The following is an 18,474-nucleotide window of genomic DNA, read 5'->3' as shown; positions in this document are numbered from 1 at the left end:
TGAACTGGGAGCTGGTCTCCTTCCTGCAGCTCCTTTTCTTCCATTTATTTCACCACGTTAAACACTTCACATTTTCAGGGTGTTATGAATATCAGAATTCCCTCTCCCCATACGTGGAAAGGGATTGGTCAGGTGACTCAGATGGTAGAGAATCTACCGACAATGCAGGAGACCTGGGTTCAATCCCTGAGTTGGGATGATCCCATGGAGAAGGAAATGGTAACCCTCTCCAGTGCTCTTGCCAGAGAATCCCATGGACAGAGGAGCCTGGCGGGCTACATTCCATGGGGTCACAAAGAGGTGGACGTGACTGAGTGACTAACACTTCCATGGCACAGACATGCCGTCTGAGGAGCACTGGAGCTGCCTGGTCAGGAGACGGGTCCTTAGCCCACGTCCATGCTGGAAGGAAGGGAACCCCTCTCCTACGTGTCCATGAGAGACATCTCAGTGAAGGCATCTCATCACCTCTGGTTGGGCCATGTGACTTGCCCGCCGTGCCAGGGCTGGGGCCGCTAGCAGTCCTTCCTGGGTCCTTGTAATGAGGGAAGGGGTTGCATGACCAGCAGCCCACTGGACCAGATGGAGAAAGAACGTGTGCTCCCACAGCGCAGACGGACACGAACTCAAGTCCCGGCTGATGGTTTGTGATAACAGGGTGATGGACTTCACACCTGGGCCTCACTTTCTCCCCTTCCAAAGTAAGAATAGTAGTGACCTTGTTGGGGGCCATCACGAGGGCCAGGTGACCAGCACATGTGACGTGCTCGGAGCAGCACCTGGCCCACAGCGGGCATTGCCACTCACAGTCAGCCCTCTCTGGGTTCTGCTGCCCCTTTGCTGATGCCTGGGCTGCTTGAGGCTGCCCATCTTGGGGCCTCTTACAAAGGGCAGGTGCGAGTACCCCTGGTCCTTGTTCGTAGTGTCAGACTCTAGTGCCTGCAGTCCGGGCCACTGTTATACAGCCCGCCACACCGGCAGCTCCTGGAGCAGAATGCTCGGGAGAGCCAGTGGAGGGGCCCATGAATGTTTCATCACGAGATTCCTGAGGAGCGCGGCTCCATAGGCAGCTTTGCACTGGATCCTTCGTCTTGGTGACATACGTCCTCACTCTCCCCTCTTGTCAACAGCAGACGTCCTAAGGAGGCCTTCACAGTTAAGCATTTGTGGTGGCAGAAAGAGAAAACAAAGCAGCTGACACTTGTCCCACATGTCCCCTCGCAGAATCCTTTCTCAGCCATTAGCCCAGCTGAGCCTCCCATGAGACAGACACTCAGGGGCCGTGGTCTACAGGTGGGGAGCCAGGGTCCGGCCCCCATTGTGCCTGGTGGGTCAGGCACCTGCCTTCACCTCGCTCCCAATCCCTTCTCTAGCACGGAAAGAGGAAGCCTTAAAGACATCCTGTGGCTGATTAAACGTAGAATTGGAGCAGAGTCTGAGTGTCTTTTGGCTGTTTTTAGTTTCTTCTTGGGGAATTGACCGAATCACATCTTTGTCCATTTTTCTTTTGGAGTTTATTTATTTAATAGATACTTGGAGCTCATTTCTGAGGGAATAAAGGGGTGGAGGCCAAGAAAAACAATGCTGAATTGTAACTGTCCTGAAGTTCACACTCTCAGGGGCAAAGCAGACAATGCACATTCACGTGTGTGCACATGCTCATAGACATACACGGGCCCACGGAAAACATGTGTGTACACATGTACGTACAGGCATAAGTGCACCCACAGACAGGTATGAGTATTTGCAGAGGCTGAGCGGCTCCTTGAGGTCCAGGAACCTCCTGTCAGATGGCACCCCTGCCCTCTCCTACTTGAAGCTGGTGCCAGGGCTGGAAAGGTATGGGGACCAGGCGCCCCACCCTCTGAGGGCGGGGGTGCCATCTGACATGTGGCTCTGGAAGGCCTTTTGGGGCTGTGTCATGGAAGATTTAAAGTGCTCACAACCTTTGACCCAGCGATTCCCTCACAGGGGTGGATTATAACAAAGTCTTGGGGTGTGAGCCTGTGGGTATGAGTGCGATGATGTCTTGCAGTGGGCTTTGTGAATGACCAGCCAGCATGCAGGGCAGGACTGAAGGGGCAGTGGTGGAGGGAGGAGAGAGAGACGATGGCCTGTCTGTGGCGTGGGCTCCCGGGCGGCTCGGAGATGCTGCGGACTTGAGTTTACTGATGTGGAAAGCTGTCCGTGGCGGGAGGTACTGCACGTGATCGCAGAGCACAGGCAGCGTGTCCCCAGTGGGGCCACTTCACACAATCCTCTCTCTCTCTCCCCATCACTCCTGCTCTCCAGCTCTAAGAATAATGTAGAACATGAAGCTTAAAAACCTGTTTACCAACATTTTAATGGCTCCACAAGATGAGATTGCCAGTAATTTTCTTTCACTTCATCATTCCTTTAGGTATTGTCTTAGCTTTTTTTAAAAAAAATTTTATGACTTTTGCAGTCAATGCTTATTACTTTAATAACAGTAAAAATGCGATTTTTATGTTTTTAAGTGATTCTTCTGTGCCCCATGAAAGGCAGGGGCCTGTCTCCAGAATGTCCCCTTGACTCACCATAAAGGAGGGAACGATCCATTTACGACACTTCTCAAACACATCTTAGGCAAGGCGCTGAGTTGGAGGCATTCACACGGATACCCTCATGGACCCCAGGCACCCGCTCTGTGCCGTCATGGTGATCACTCACATTTCACAGTAAAGATGGTGGATCAGAGGGGTAAGTGGTCTGCCAAGGTCACACAGCTGGGGCTCTAGCCACATGGGGAGGAGGTGCATGGAGAAGGGGTGTTGCCTTTCCTGGGGTGTGAAATGGTCTAGCCTATGAGTCACCACTAAGGGAGAGCTTCTCGACTGGCTGAATGGACGTGGCCAAGGATGAGTCCTGGCTGGCTGTGAGGAGTGTCGGCAGGAAGAAGCGGATGAGTGCCAGGCCTGGGCCAGGGGGATGGAGGTGGAGACCTGGCCCCAGCAGAGTGAACCAGGCCCTGAAGACGAGTCACCCATGTTCTGGGGGGCAGTTTCTCCAGAAGGAAGGTGTGTCAACAGCCCTGCAGACCCTATGCCTGGGCTTCAGAAAGGAGCGAGGGGGACCCTGCAGGGAGAGGCTGTGAGAAGGGCTGGGGGTGTCCTGCCCAGATGGTATTTGTGGCACCAAGACTGGGGCTGTGGTCAGGGTGACCAGTGGAGGGTGAACACAGATCTTCACAGGTGCTCTGCCAAGTAATTAGTGTGTATTGACTGTTTAATCTCTAACATCTCCACGAAGCAGGCAATGCTGCTGGAACTGATTCACAGATGGGGAGACTCGAGGTCCAGAGAGGCAGAGAGACTGGCCTGAAGCCTCACAGCCCATAGGAAGTTGAATGTTTGTGTGCCCCAGTCAAGCAGTCTCCCCAGTGTGATGGTGTTTGTAGGCAGGCATTTCCTTTGGGAAACATTTAAGGTTAGATGGGGTCACGAGGGTGGGGCCCCCAGTATGGAATTAGCGTCCTTGTGAAAAGAGGAAGAGACACATGATCTGAGGCTACGGCAAGAAGTCTGAAAGCCAGTGAGCGAGTCCTCACCAGACCTGACCCTGCTGGCATCTCCTTCTCAGCCCCCAATCTGCACAACCGTGCGGAATAAGTCCTTGATGCCTGAGCCCTCAGTGTACAGTATTTTGTTACAGCAGCCCAGACTGGATGAGCCATCAGCTGAGCTGGGTTTGCACCCTGCATGCTGGGTCTTAGCCCTGCCTTGTCTGGCCACAGTGCCGTGACCTCCCTGATAATGAATTTAGACCAGTCACTCCTGCCCCGGGCCAGTGGGATAAGGAAGTGAGCTGAGCATTCTTGGGCACATGTCTTAACCTCTCTGAGCTGCAAGCACTTCAGCCATGAATGAAGAATATAGTTGTGTCCCCTTTTCTGATTCCTCCGAGTGTGAAATGAGGAATGAAATGGTAGAACATGGCATGAGTCTTGAAAGGCTGCTGCAACAAATCACCACAGACAGGTGGCTTAAAGCAACAAGAGTGGATCCTCTTACAGTCCTGGAGGCTAAAAGTCCAAAAGTTGTGGGCAGGGCCACACTGCCTCTAAGGCCTCGGGGAAGGGTCCTTCCTGCATCCTCCGGCTTCTGGGGCCCTGCAACGTTTGCGGCTGCCTCACTGTCTGCCTCCATCCTCACGTGGCCTCTCCTCCATGTGTCTCTGTCTGTCCCCAAATCTTGCTCTTCTTTCTCTTAGAACGATGCCAGTTCTTTTCTGATTTGTTTTTGTTGATACAACTCACTGTGATTTTAAAAATAAACTTTACATTGTGGAATAGTTCTATAGGAAAAATTCAGAGATGGTACAGAGAGTTCCCATATACCCACAGCCGCTTCCTGCTATTAATAACGTCTTACATTACTGTGGCACATTTGCTACAACTAAGGAATCAGTATTGATAGATTATTATTAAATGAAACTCTGTCTTTGTTCAAATCCCAGTTTCCTGCTCCACGCTGAGGCCCCTCTTGGGCTGTGGCACGTTCTCAGACTTTCTTTGTTTTTTGATGACCTTGCCAGTTTTGAGGGAGTCAGATATTTTGTAGAATTTCTCTGATGTTTTTCTCATGATTAGACAGGGGTGATGTGTTTTGAGAAGGAAGAACACAGACAAATGCCATTCTCACTACATTATATCGCGAGCACAGGCTGTCACCTCTGTTTTTGACTGTGGATGTTGACCTTGGTCACAGGCGAAGGCAGTTTTTGTCAGCTTCTCCAGGGAAAGTCACCGCCACCCCTTCTCCAGCCTGTTTGCCTTGGCAGGGAGCCACTGGGCAGGGCCCGTGTCTGGAGAGAGGGAGGGGAGGTCCTGCTCCCCCTCCAGGAGGGCAGAGTATGTGCAAACATTATTTAGGAGTTTTTGGCGTGGGAGATTTGTCCATACTTATTTATCCAATCATGTATTTATGTCAGTATGAGCTCAAGGGTAACTAGACTAGTTTATTCTTTGGGGTATAATCCACGGCTGCAGTATTTCTGTTGCTGGAGTTGTTCCAGCCACAGCCACCGGGACCTCTTCCTGTCGACCTTGACAGGCTCCCTGGTGATGCTCTTGGTTGAACAGGTCCTCCCTTCCTGACCCAGCAGGTGCCCCGGGCTCATCACGTGTGTGCCCTGCTCCGTCCCAGAGTCAACTGTTCCTCCAAGGAGTCCCGCCTGGAGAACGGGGTTAGAAGCCAACACTTGGGTGCTGGGGGTGCCTGCTCTTGCCGGGTGTCACTGCTCCAGGCTCTCAGCCGACAGAACAAGGACACGAGTGTGTGTCACCAACCCGGTGCACACGCATGTGCAGACTTTTCTATGTGTGCCCACCTGTATCTCTATTAAGCTAGACAGGCGCTCGTCCTGGTGTGTCCAGTGCTAATCCATCCCCACGGGGAACACCCCAGCCCCCTCCCCTTCTCCAACAGGGAGAACCCTGCTCCCACTGCCTGCCACCCACTCACACGATTGTCCAGCCGGGTTTGCACATGCAGTGGGATCGGGGCTCCAGGCCTACGCCCCATGGGGACAGTTTACTCCCCAGAGCACAGAGCTCAGGCCCCTCTGCCTTTAGTCTCACACACGCCTCTTGTCCCCATGTTACTTCAGGCAGCTCCTTTCTCCTCTCACTCTTCGCTGTGGGTTTCTGATCATAGATATTTTCTTTTCAGATGTTAGAAATACAGGAAAGCACAGGAAGAGATTGGAAAGACCCCAGCATCTCCCTCCAGGCGAGCCTCTTGTGCATGTTTGGGTGTCCATCCATCCATCCTTTTCTACCCCAAATTGTACCCTGAATCAATCTTCCCGAGCTTGCTTAATAATATCATTCATTCACAGAGAACCTGCTTTCCCAAGTTTGTGAACAGGGGTGTGCTTACCATACAGCCAGTGCTATGCCAGGCTCTAGAAGTTCTACAGACATCACGAGGAGAGGTGACTCTTCCCTTGAGAGGCCCCCAGCCTCGGGGGTGTGGAGACGGATGTGCTTCAAACGGTCACAGGACCAGTTGGAAGACTGTGCCTGGGACGCTTCATGGGAAGAACCGGTGCGTGGTGCTGAGTGCTCTGGCCTGGTCCGCAGGGTCCGAGGTGCTGCCCTGGGGAGTGTCCTCGGTGACTGTCTGAAGCGTGACCGTGACTGACAGAGAGGAGGGGCGAGGGTGCCGCCTGGCAGAGGCCCTGGTCCTGGGGCAGCAGGACGCATCTCTGGGCGGCCAGCATGGCTCAGTGGGGGCTGCGGAGGAATCTGTGGAGACTGGCTGTGGCCACAGGCCTGGAGAGTGTGGGCAGCCTACGAAGCACACGGGAGCCCTGGCAGGGATTTGAGCCGGGGGCGGGGGTCACGATCTGACAGACTCCTGGCTGTCCTGTAAGAAGTGCTGGAGAGGCCAGGGGGATGAGGCCCAGGGGGACGAGACGAGGCTGCAGCAGCCAGCAGAGAGAACTGACCGTTTCGGGTGATGTCCTCGTGGTGGTGTCCCCTGTAAGACCTCATGCCAGCCAGACCGATCAGAAAGCCCTCCCCAAGCTCCTCTCTGCCCCTGGGCCTTTGCATGTGCTGGCCTCTGGCCCTGGTCCCTGCACACACTGCTCCTTCCCTTGGTCACAGCTCAAGCGCTTGAGTTCCCCTCGCAAGCCAGCCTCCTGCTCTCCTGACCTCAGCACTGGACGCAGTCCCAGAAGTGGCCTCCTGCCCACATCCCCTGCTGCCGACCCCCTGGGACCCTGAATGGTGACTGGGGACACGGCAACCTTGATGCTGGCAGGAACGGTCCAGGGCTGCTGGCTGCACAAGCCGACCCACGTGCTAAGACAAAAGGAGCACGTGTTCACTCACGGGGGTGGAGACTCTCCGTTTTGATTCCAGGTTCAGATGAGCCAGGGATCCCACACAATATGCCTGAGGCTCTAGAGGCTGGGGGTCGGAGATGGCCCCTCAGCAGGGCTTCCTGTAGTCAGGTCCAGGGGCTGCGACTCCTGGCACCTGTTCCCACCACCTGGAGTGACTTACGGCCCGGTCTGGGGCTGGCCAGCGTGATCAGGGACGAGAGTGCTCTAATTACCAAACGTCCTGCGTGATTAACTAGGAAATTAATAAGCCGAGCATTCCCGCTCCACCTGGTGAGCATCTCGGAAGCCCATAAACATGCCGGCATCCGAATGCCGCTGCGAGGCGTCCCCCCACCCCGCCTGCATCCGTCAGCACCTGGCGATTTATGGTCCTTTCCAGAGCATCTCCACGCCAGGGCCTCGTTCGAGAAACCGGAACTGGGTCTCAGTGCCCACTTACTGCCCACCTGGCTCTGGAGACCATCAGGCTCAGCCCCCCACCCCCAGCTTTAAGGCTGTCGCCGCCTCTGCCCCTGCTTTGCCATTTGCACAAGGGCAGTGGCACTGCCCAGTGTGAGCCTGTCCTCAGGCTCAGACTGGACGATGCCCTGATGGGTGCTGCCACTTCCTCCCTCCGCCCTGCCCGCTGGAGGAGTCGCTGACCTGGTGAACTGAATCTGAGGTCTGTTCCTTGTCCTGTGTGTGTGTGGGGTGGATCAGGAGGCTTCTGCCACATCTCTTGGTCCTGCGTGTCCCCCATGGGGGGCTCCAGGCATCAGTGGCCCTTTACCCCTCCTCCTTTCCTGCTCCCCCTCCCAGGAGGGAGCTGGCAGTATGGCACTGGCTTTGTCCCGGGCTCAGCCGCCTCCCACTTGGGGTGGGGGACCCTCTGGACTGACCTGAATCTCTCAGTCAAGCTGTCGCTGCAGCCTGGGCGAGTCTTTCTTGCTCCTGTTGAAGAGCAGTTTCTCTTCCCTTTGGCCGTGATTCCCACGTGGGCTTCTCCAGGAGGAACGGAGCTGAGCAGTGTGAGGGCAGGTCTCAGGCGGCCGAGCCGTGAGCCATGGCGCTCTGAGCAGAAGCCCCACAGGGCTGGGTGGGGGGCCGTGGAGGGTCAGCCACTGGTCCTGGGCTCACAGGAGGGGGCAGCAGACAGGGCAGCCTGGGGCCCGCTCAGGCTCCGGGTTCCCTGTGCCCCAAGATGGTGATGGCTGTGATGCGGCACCCCTGGTCCAGGGCACGCCCGGCACAGCCGCCTCCTCCTCCCTCACTCCTCAGGCCCATGGAGGACAGGACGGTGGCGGGGGCATCACAGGTTGGCAGAGCTCCAGACCCCGCCATGTGGCCCACAGTCCCGTCCTCCACTCCCTCCCTGGGTGGCCACGGAGCCTGAGGCACCCTGGGGCCTCGGTTTGTCATCTGCAGTGTGGGCGATGCTGCCTCCTCTTCCAGGAGGGTTGTGAGCTTTAAAGGGAGGTCGGTTTGAAGGCCCTGGGGGAGCAGCCCTGGGGAAGGGGATGGGAGTCCTTGGGGGAGGGGAGCGGAGCGGCTTGGGTGGTCAGGAGCCGGCCCAGAGGCGGGAGCGCAGGACGGAGTTGCTGGAAGATGTTGTTCACCAATCGTGTCGCACTAGCAACAATCTGTCCCACTTTTGAGGTCATTTTTCTCTTGGACTCACTTTCGAGCATTTCAAGCTCATTTGTCCTCTGGAAGTAAATTTCCAGCCATGGGCTCATTCCAGCCATTGGTCAGGGGGATGTGGGCTGGGAGGGCGCAACGTTGGCAGAGGCCAGGCTCCGGGGGGCTGGCAAGGCAGGGGACCCTGGGAAGGTGCCGGGCGGGGGGCGTGCATGGGAGCCGAAAGGAGACCCCTCCTCTTTGAAGGTTGGTGGCAGGCAGACTCAGCCCCATCTAGACCCGCTCAGGAGATGAATTCCCTTTGGATTAGCGTTAAGTATACTTAAAAAAAAAAATCAGGGCCCAGAAAAGTGAGAATTAAGTAGAATTTAATATTCATCACGCCTCGGGAGAGGGAAGATTTCCTAAGTTTAGAACTAATACAAGGAATCAGGAGAGAAAATATGGACAGATTTGACTGCATAAAAATGAAAATCTTCTGCATGTCAGAATTAAACCACCAAATAAAAAGGCAAAAGAATATGGCCTGGGAAATATATTTGCAGAAATATGACAGACAGAGGCTTAATTTCTTTATTAAATAAAGAGCTTATAAGAATATCTGTAAAAAACATAGAAGTGCATATGATGTAAAGTTCAGAATTTTTTTTTAAAAGAGAAGGAGGTGTTTAAATGATAGGGAAAAACAAACGAAAATCTTACATGTGGAGGAAAAACTGTGCAAGCACCATGATGTTGAGAGTGAATTTTAGGGACTGGGATGCTTTTTTTATGTCTATTTTTTCTTTCTATTTTCCTATAATTTTCAAAAAAATTTTAAAGAGTATGCTTTACTCCGCAAAAAGTGTGATGGATTCATGAATATATTTGCTGTGTTATTACTATTAACAATATTTATTTAAAAAAATTTTACAGATGTATAGTTGACTTTCAGTGTTGTGTTAATTTCTGCTATACAGCAAAGTGACTCAGTTATGTATATTAATATATGTATGTTCTTTTCCATTATGGCTTATTACAGGATATTGAATACAATTCTCTGTGCTATACAGTAGGACCTTGTTCATTTATCCTATATATACGCATTTACATCTGTTAACCCCAAACTCCCAGTATTGCCATCAACCTCATTACTGTTACTGGAAGTAGCAGCAATACTCACTGTTTGTTAAGCAGCTGCTAGTATGAGATGCGTGCATTGCTGTGTGTGTGAAGCATTTTTCACTCATCATCTCATTTAATTCACACAACACCCCTGGGAAGCAGTTGTTATTATCCCCACTTTAACGATGTGAAAACTGAGGCTCAGAGAGGTTAAGGCCTCTGGCAGGGGTAGGATGGCTAAGTGGGAGATGTGGATCTGAACACGGGGCTTGGACCCCAGGTTGCCCCAGGGTGGCTAAGTGATGGCTGGGATGGGAGTGGAGAGGCTCTTCCGTGGCCCCACCAGCCCCCAGGGCAGTGCTAAGATCAAACCCACCTTGTGTGCAGATGGGCTGAAGGAGCCCTTGTCCTCCAGGAAGGGCAGTGTGTTCCAGCCTTGCCTGTCTCACTCCTTTCCCAGTAAAATAGAAACCAATCCAGGCAACGCCAGGAGTTGAGAGGGCTCAGGAGGCCCTGGCAGGAGGCATGCATTTGCAGTTCCACACGTGCACAAAATGCTTATTAGAAATCTGACAACAAGGCCGACGTATTCTTAGACTAATTGACTAAGAATCCTTGAACTTGACACAACTTGGGGAAAAATAACAGAGAAACGATGCAAAAAAGCTCAGAAGCAGCTCCGCTCCTTTTTCTGGGTCAGCACGTGCGGTGGTGATTCCTGTTATGCTTATGCCGAGAAGGGGAAGGAGCCCTGAGACTCATCATCCAAGACGGTCCTTGAAGCCTTCAAAATGGGAACAAACTGGGGGGTAAAACCCCACACAGATGGGTCGTGTCACCCACCCTACACACAGCCCTGGGCTCAGAGATGAAAACAGCTTGGCCCTGGGGTGGTGTGAGCCCTGGGCGCACTGGAGGCTTTCCTGGAGGAGGTGTTTATGTTACTGAGCCCACAGGAAGGCTGCAGATCCTGAAAGGTGAGACACAGGCAGGGCTGAGGAGACTTGGAAAGTGGCTTTTGGTGGCACTCGGGGTCTCTGTGGGGAAGCCGCAGGAGGTAAGTGAACCCCGAGGGCTGGAAGTGGTCACTCTGCCTGGGCCTGTGGCCTCTAGGAGATGGGCAGGTGGTCACAGGCTTCAGAATCACAGTGTCTTTGGGGAACTGAAACGAGAGATTCAGCTGTCATCTGGGGCTAGTGAGGTGGCTGTTAGTGGAGAAGAGAAACTGACTTCCCCATCTTCTGGAACTCTCCTTCAAGGAAGCTATTGTCCACGTTTTACAGAAGAAAAAACTGAGGGTCAGGGCTACAGCCCCACAGCCTTCCTGGTGCTTGTCTCTGTGGCCCGAGACATGGCTCCTTGCCATGGTGCACTGCACCATTCCAGGTTGGGTGCCAAAGGAGGGCACCCTCATGAGGCTGGCCTCCTTAGAGCTCCTCCTGGCTGGTCCTGTTTGTGGCTCTCTCGGGCAGACCGCTGGTCCTCAGCACACAACGGGCTATCGAGCCTGAGCCCTTAAGTCGCCGGGCCACGTCAGGATCCCCTGATGTCCGAGGCCTCAGCCCAGCATGTGTGTGCAGTAGGTGCTCCATAAATGCTCTCCAAACAACCAAATCCAGAGACTAAGTGCAGCTGGGGCAACTCTGGGGCGGTCTCCCCTGACTCCAGATAAAATGAATGCAAGCTGTAGTCACATGTTCTGAAAATGTCAGCTCAACTGAATTCATGTGATGTCATCTGCCCCCAAGTCTTCCCTGTCCTTCCTCTCAGTTCAACCCCAGACCTCAGATCCAACTGTCTTCAGTTTTCACCTTGACTCAATCCAAATCAAATTGGGTCAGTTTCCTTTCAATTCCATTCTATTGAATTCTTTCTCTAGAATTCGATTTCCTTTCTTCGATTTGGCAAAATTCAATTCCTTCAATTCATTTCAGTTGGCCTCAGACCAGTTTGGGGACTTTAACCCAATCCTGGCCAATAATTCAACTACAAACAATTTTCCAATCGGATCCAAGATGATTCAACTCGCTTCAGGGCCCCAGCTGGTCCCTAGTTGTCCTCCTGCATGTGAATCATTGCAATCATCCTCCATGTGTCTTTTGAGTACCTGAGCCCTGCAGGGCGCTGTCCTTCTGATGTGGGATGACAAAGAGGCTCCTTTCTGGAGAATAAACTGGAAGGAGATAAAATGTGCACAACTGCTTGGGTTGGGTGAAGCTGTCTCCAGTCTGTCGCTTCCTGTTCTACCTGTGACGCCCCCAAGAGAAGGCGTCAGCATTTCACGGTCATAGTCCCTGTTGGAGGGCTGGGGAAGCAGAAGCACATGGTTGAAGTCCATGGCCTTATGGCATAAGTGCTCAGATCTTGAACCTGGGCTACTTGACAGCAAAGCTCTCTAGCCTGACGTTTCCATGAGAAAATAATAGCAATTCAGTCCATGAACTTGTTCAACAACGTTGATTGATTCCTAGGAGCTGATTGTTGTTTTAGGCAATGGGGATGTGGAAGTGGGGGTGGCGGCCACGTCCCAGCCCCGTGCACCTGTGGTCCAGTGTTGGGGGAGGTGGAAGTTCACGTGAGCAACATGTGGGTGTCCCCAGCTTTGGTGTGAGTGGGGAAGGTCAGGAGAAGATTTCAGGGGTAAGCACTGGATAGGTACAGCTGAATGAGGGAATCCCTGAGTCATGGCCTTCCTTGGCTTTCAGGGGATGACCCTCACCTGGTCCAGTCCTTGCTTGAGCCTAGAGCACCACCCTCCTGCTCACAGGTCAACAGAGTGGTCAGAGCCATCACCATTTAGTCACAGACTTTGTGCCGAGTAGCTTCCTTGCTGCAGTTGACACCACAGTTTCTTCACCTGCTTCTTGTTCCTGCATCTCAGCTTTTCTTCTGATGCTGGAAATGATTGAAGGAAGGAGAAGGGGAAGACAGAGGATGAGCTGGTTGGATGGCATCACTGACTCAATGGATATGAGTTTGAGTGAGCTCTGGGAGTTGGTGATGGAAAGGGAAGCATGGGATGCTGCAGCCCATGGGGTTGCAAAGAGTTGGACATGACTGAGCGACTGAACAGAACTGAACTGAACATTAGCCCGGCTACCACAGATTCGTGACTTCCCTGGTAGCTAGACTGACTCTTCAGTCCTTCCAGACTCACTGACTTCAGCTGCCCTGGGTACCCACTCTGGTAGTTTCTCATGGTTTTGCCTTCCTGGGTGACCTTTGTTCCTCTGAAAGCTGTAAGCCCTTAAAATGAAGCATATGTGCACAGAGGGTACTCTCAGAGGTGGATATAATGGACGGAGGTCAAGAAGGTCTAAATAGAAATGCAATGAGTGCAATAGAAAGAAAGGGATTGAAGGAGTTGGAGCAGGTTGGGAGACATAGACTTTTCCTGTGGGAGGCATACATTCAGGGTAGAATTAGCGAGATTTTCAGGGACCACCACAATATTCTCCCCCACGAAATTAAAAGATGCTTGCTCCTTGGAAGAAAAGCTATGACAAACTTAGACAGCAGATTAAAAAGCAGAGACATTATTTGGCCAACAAAGGTCAAGAGATCTGGACCATAAAGAAAGCTGAGCACTGAAGAATTTATGCTTTTGAATTGTGGTGTTGGAGAAAACTCTTGAGAGTCCCTTGGACTGCAAGGAGATCCAACCAGTCCATCCTAAAGGAAATCAGTCTTGAATAGACATTGGAAGGACTGATGTTGAAGCTGAAGCTCCAATACTTTGGCCACCCGATGTGAAGAACTGACTCATTGGAAAAGACCCTGATGCTGGGAAAGATTGAAGGCAGGAGGAGAAGGGCGTGACAGGATGAGATGATTGGATGGCATCACCGATGCAATGGACATGGGTTTGAGCAAGCTCTGGGAGTTGGTGATGGATAGGGAGGCTGGCATGCTGCAGTCCATGAGGTCACAGAGTCCATGAGTGACTGAACTGACTTAACTGGCATCTTCTCTGACCCTCTCCCAGCAACGTGGAGGAATGGGCTTTTCAGCACCTCGCCTCTGTGGACAGCCCCCAGCCGCCCAGCCACCCCGCTGTCCTTTCTACCTTCTCTGTCCACATTGCCTGCACTTACCTCATCCTTCGCTTGACGTATTTATCAGACGGTGAATTCGACCAAAGGTGCTGCAGAAGGACCAACAACCTGTCCCCCCTGGGAGAGTGTGATTCTTCAGAGACAGACAGAACTGGCTTCAAGTCCTCGTCTTTGCCTTGTCACGACTTTGACTCCCATTTCCCCACCTGTCATGCTGAGTGACTATGAGGAGTTAACAGGGTGGTATTTGTCAGATGCTTGATGGAGAGCAGGGCTTCAGCAGCTGTTTGCTTCTTCCTCCTAAGTTGCATGTATCAACTTTCCAAGGGATTCCTAATGCCTGAGCCAGATGGCTGAGGAGCAGACATCTTGGCAAGCTGGTGGGGGAGATTGTTTTTAGCAAGCGCCACACTGAGGCTCACCTTGGTGTGGGGAGGAGAAGCAGCTATGTTTTGACATCTTCCAGGTCTTTTCTGGGAGTGAGGGGGTGAGACAGCTAATGGTGGGCTCTGCAAGGGCAATGCTTAACTCAAGCGATGGAGAGTAGAAGGTAAGATTCCAGCCACGTGCATGATACTGGGGACGCTGGATGGCAACTTGCCCCTGTCATCACCTTGTTCCATGGCTGCCTGCCCATCCCTGACTGGGTTGGCCCTTTTGACAGTAAACTCCCCCCCGCCCCGCCACCCCATACACACCTCATGAGAGGCTAAGACAGAACCACAGGAGGAGAGAAACAAGGGTTTGCCTGGAACTTGTCAGGATGGCCTCACCCCAAGGCTGCTTTTGGATGATGGTCCTGGGGATATCTGGGGATATCATACTAGACTCAAAATTCCATCTCACTCCTGCCCCAGCCCCTGCGATGGGGGCATTCTATCTCATTCACTGCTTTTTCCTCCTCCCCGATGTGGCTGCCCCCTGTGCTGGGTTCTCACGGTTCTGGGTGGCCTGATGGCACATTGGGCTGTAATTGCCACAGCCTGCATGATGCGTGACTCACCAGAAAACTGCATGAGGTGAGTTCTTTCCAGGAGGCCCGTCCCCAGAGAAGTGGTCTCCAGACCCCGAGGGAAGATGGCTTTTCCTCTAGGGAAGTTTAGATTGCAGTCATTTCACATTCTAGGGAAGTTTAGATTGCAGTCATTTCACAACAGGTTGCTCCTAAGAGAGGTCAGCTGGGAACACACTCCAGACTTCCCTCTCCTGGGCCGGCAGTCAGGACACCAGCCTTGCGGCCTGGGCTTTGCTCACAGGGACCAGTTTGCTGTGCCTGCAGCCTCTGGGCCCTCCCACTGAGGCTCTTTCCCATCTCTTGGAGCCTCAGGTTTTCTATCTGCACAACAGGGAGAAGAGGACAACACCTAACAGAGAGGGTGACGCATGCCAGCTGCTGACGATGCCCTGGGGAGCATCACCCAGGTTAAGCTCTCTTGTGGGAGGTGGGGGGCGGCAGGCACAGGTCTGGGATCCTGCAAAGTACACCAGGGATGGCCCATTCAGAGACTTGTGAACCTTTCTGTCTGGCAAATGCAGAATGCAATGAGGTCGACCTCTGACCCCCTCAGTGGAGTTTCCCTAGTTATGTAAACTGATACTCATCCTGCTCGAATTACACAGTGGGTGCATCAAATGAATCCTTCTGAAAACCAGCCCCACTGTAAGCTGCGCTAGGCACACACCATCCCATGCCTGGAAAAAGACTGAGGCCAAGCCCTTCCCAGAAGAGGAAGCTGAAGGTCAGGGAAGTCCCCTGGTGGTCCCCACGGTGCATAGCATGTGTGTGGTTTATCTGGGATAAATGTTAGTTGTTCTAATTTTTCAGCTTGTGCTTGGGCCCTTCTCTGGCCTCTCCTACTCCTCTCATGAATCTCAGATGTCACAGTAGTTCCCCCATGAGGCCATCTGGGTCTCAGCGAGAGCCAGATCCAGACCAGAGAGGAGAGTCTACCAGCTAGTTGTCACACAGCAGGTTGGGTAGGGGGCGATGAGGTGCTGCCTCCACTCCTGCTCCCATTGCCAGCCCAACCTGGCTCTCTGGTGTCTAGACCCTACCAGAGTCCACAGCCCCCAGCCCGCAGGCCCCAGTCTGTAGGACCCCAGTCTTCAGCCCCTAGCCCACAGGCCCCAGTCTGCAGGCCCCCAGCCCACAGGCTCCAGCCCGCAGGCCCCAGTCTGCAGGCCTCCAACCCGCGGGCCCCCACCCGCAGGCCCCAGTCTACAGGCCCCCAGACTACAGGCCCTAGTCTGCAGGCCCCCCGCCTTCAGGCCCCCAGTCTTCAGCCCCTAGCCCACAAGCCCCAGTCTGCAGGCCCCTGCCCGCAGGCCCCTAGTCTTCAGCCCCTAGCCCAGAGGCTCCAGCCCACAGGACCCCCCACAGGCCCCAGTCTACCGGCTCCCACCCGCAGGCCCCAGTTTACAGGCCCCCAGCCCACAGGCTCCAGTCTGCAGGCCCCCAGCCCTCAGGCTCCCAGTCTTTAGCCCCTAGCCCAGAGGCCCCAGCCTGCAGGCCCCCAGCCTGCAGGCCCCCAGCCCACAGGCCCCCAGTCTTCAGGCCCCCAGTCTTCAGCCTCTAGCCCAGAGCCCCAGTCTACAGGCCCCCAGTCTGCAGGCCCCCAGCCCACAGGCCCCCAGCCACAGGCCCCCAGTCTATAGGCCCCTGCCCTCAGGCCCCTAGCCTGCAGGCCCCCAGCCCACAGGCCTCCAGTCTGCAGGCCCCCAGTCTGCAGGCCCCCAGCCCACAGGCCCCCAGTCTGCAGGCCCCCCGCCGCAGGGAGGTTCAGTGGCACCTCACGTGGAAAGCTGGGGGGGGGCATTGGAGCATCCGAGGGGGGAGAGCTGTCCCCGTTGCTGGGCCATGTGCCGGTGTGTGTGAGAGTGACAGAGTTAATTTCCCAAACACCATCTGAGCTGAGTGCATTTTGATGAGGGTGATGGTTTTTTAAATTTTAAATTAGAAATTACATTTTTACCTCTGCCAAAATAAAGATGAGAAATCAGATAAATCTGGTTCGAAAAGGGCTGGAACCGGAGAACGTGTGTCTGACAGACTCTCTGCTGAGCAAACAGACCGGGATGCCAGTGTGTGTCTGGAGCTTGGTCCCTGGGACTCTCGGCTGCTGGGGCCTCTATAGCCCTAGCCAGGCTGTCTGCAGAGCCGGGGGCGGTGGGGCTGTACACATGGGCTGGGCTCCCTGGAGGGGCGGTGGCCTGGACACCCCAGGAACCTGCTTCCTCCTTCCTGGAATCTCCAGGTCACATGCTGGCTGCAGCGCTGAGTGTCTCCGGGGCTGGTGGGGGTGGTGGGCTCAGCCCATAGGTCTCCCCCGGCATCTTTGAGAGACCCTTCTGATGCTGTTGCCTCTATTCTACTGTTGGGGAAACTGAGGCCCAGGAGCCTGGCTGGGTGGGCGGGGTGGGGTGGGGGGCGCTGTGGCTGGAGCAGGGGACCTGAGGGCAAAGGCTCCCTCCCTTCCTGCACAGGGTCAGTAAGGCTGGTGTGGGGCCCGCAGGGCAGGGGAGGGGCCGGGGGCAGTAGCTCTGACTGTGAGCCCCTTCCCCCTGCCCTGCCCCGTCGGCAGTCAGGTCACATTATCTGCCCCCTCTGCCAGCTGCTGTGTAATGTCAGTTCTCAAACAGCAACACAACAGAAGACAAGGAGCCGTGCCGTCCCCACCGCCCAGAGACCTGTCCGCGAACCCAGGACCCTCAGCTGCTCTTCTCCAGCCCCGCCCCCCACTCCGCCGAGGGTGCTTATTTTCTGGGCCAGCGCCCCTTGGCCCAGTGGAGCCCAGACTCGCCCTGCCCTCCGTGGTTCACCTGTGACTCCTGCCTCCAAGCCTCTGTCCCCACCTCCCTAGCTACCCTGCGAGCCTCTAGGTACTTGACAGCAGGACCTTCTCCTGGCTCACGGGAGCCTCCTGTTAACTGTCAGAGTCCAGAGAGGGAGTGTGGACCGTGTCAGAGAAGGCCCTCGGTTCTCTGGAAATAGGTGAGGTCAGGTCCGTGGACCTACCACCTATTCCCTCATGCCCTCCACCCCCCACCCCCCGGCATCCTTAAATCAGAGCTTGCGAGCTCACACTGCCCATCCCCGCTGTGGTTGAGCCCGGGGGCCAGACTGTGCGCTGGCCACCCAGCTTCCCACCCCCCACCATCCAGGTGGCCCTTCCTGGTATCCACAGCCTTCCCTCCAGAACCTTGGACTTCTGGTTTGCCTTCAAGGCCACGTCCACGGGATTCTTTTAAAAAGTGAGATTAGGAAAACCCCATGCTAGAGTCTGACCACAGAATATTCCTCAGAATAAAAGGGAAAGAACTCTGGGTTCACGGAGAACCTTGGATGGATCTCAAGGGCATTAGGCTGAGGGAAAAGAGAGAGCCGATCTCAAAGGTCACAAACTGTGTGATTCCCTGTATATAACTTTCTCCAAGGGCCATGATGAGAGAGATGAGGACGGAGAAGCAGCTCGGGGAGAGGGCACAGGGGGGTGCAGGGGCAATGGGGAGCTTCCTGGGGACCCGGCAGCTCTGCCCCTCAACTGTGGAGGCTTTGCAGGGGCGTGTGTGTGACGCGGTCTGCAGAAGTAAGCACAAATGTGCACACACGTACACACACACATACACACAAACACACAGACATGGGTTTCAAGGTATCTCTCAGGAGGACACAATGCAAGGGCCCTGCCCCGGGCTGCAAGGCTGGAGGGTGGTGGTGCAGGCTCGGAATCCACCCTCTCCTCCCGCATGGGGAGAGCCACATGCTCATCCCAGGGCAGCCCTGTTCTGGGTCCCGTGAAAGTGAAAGTCACTCATTCGTGTCCGC

The sequence above is a fragment of the Oryx dammah genome, unplaced genomic scaffold (assembly GCF_014754425.2).
Source record: "Oryx dammah isolate SB20612 unplaced genomic scaffold, SCBI_Odam_1.1 HiC_scaffold_19, whole genome shotgun sequence".
NCBI classification, from domain to species: Eukaryota; Metazoa; Chordata; class Mammalia; order Artiodactyla; family Bovidae; genus Oryx; species Oryx dammah.
The sequence above is the reverse complement of the archived record's forward strand: the minus strand, read 5'-3'. Positions refer to the sequence as shown.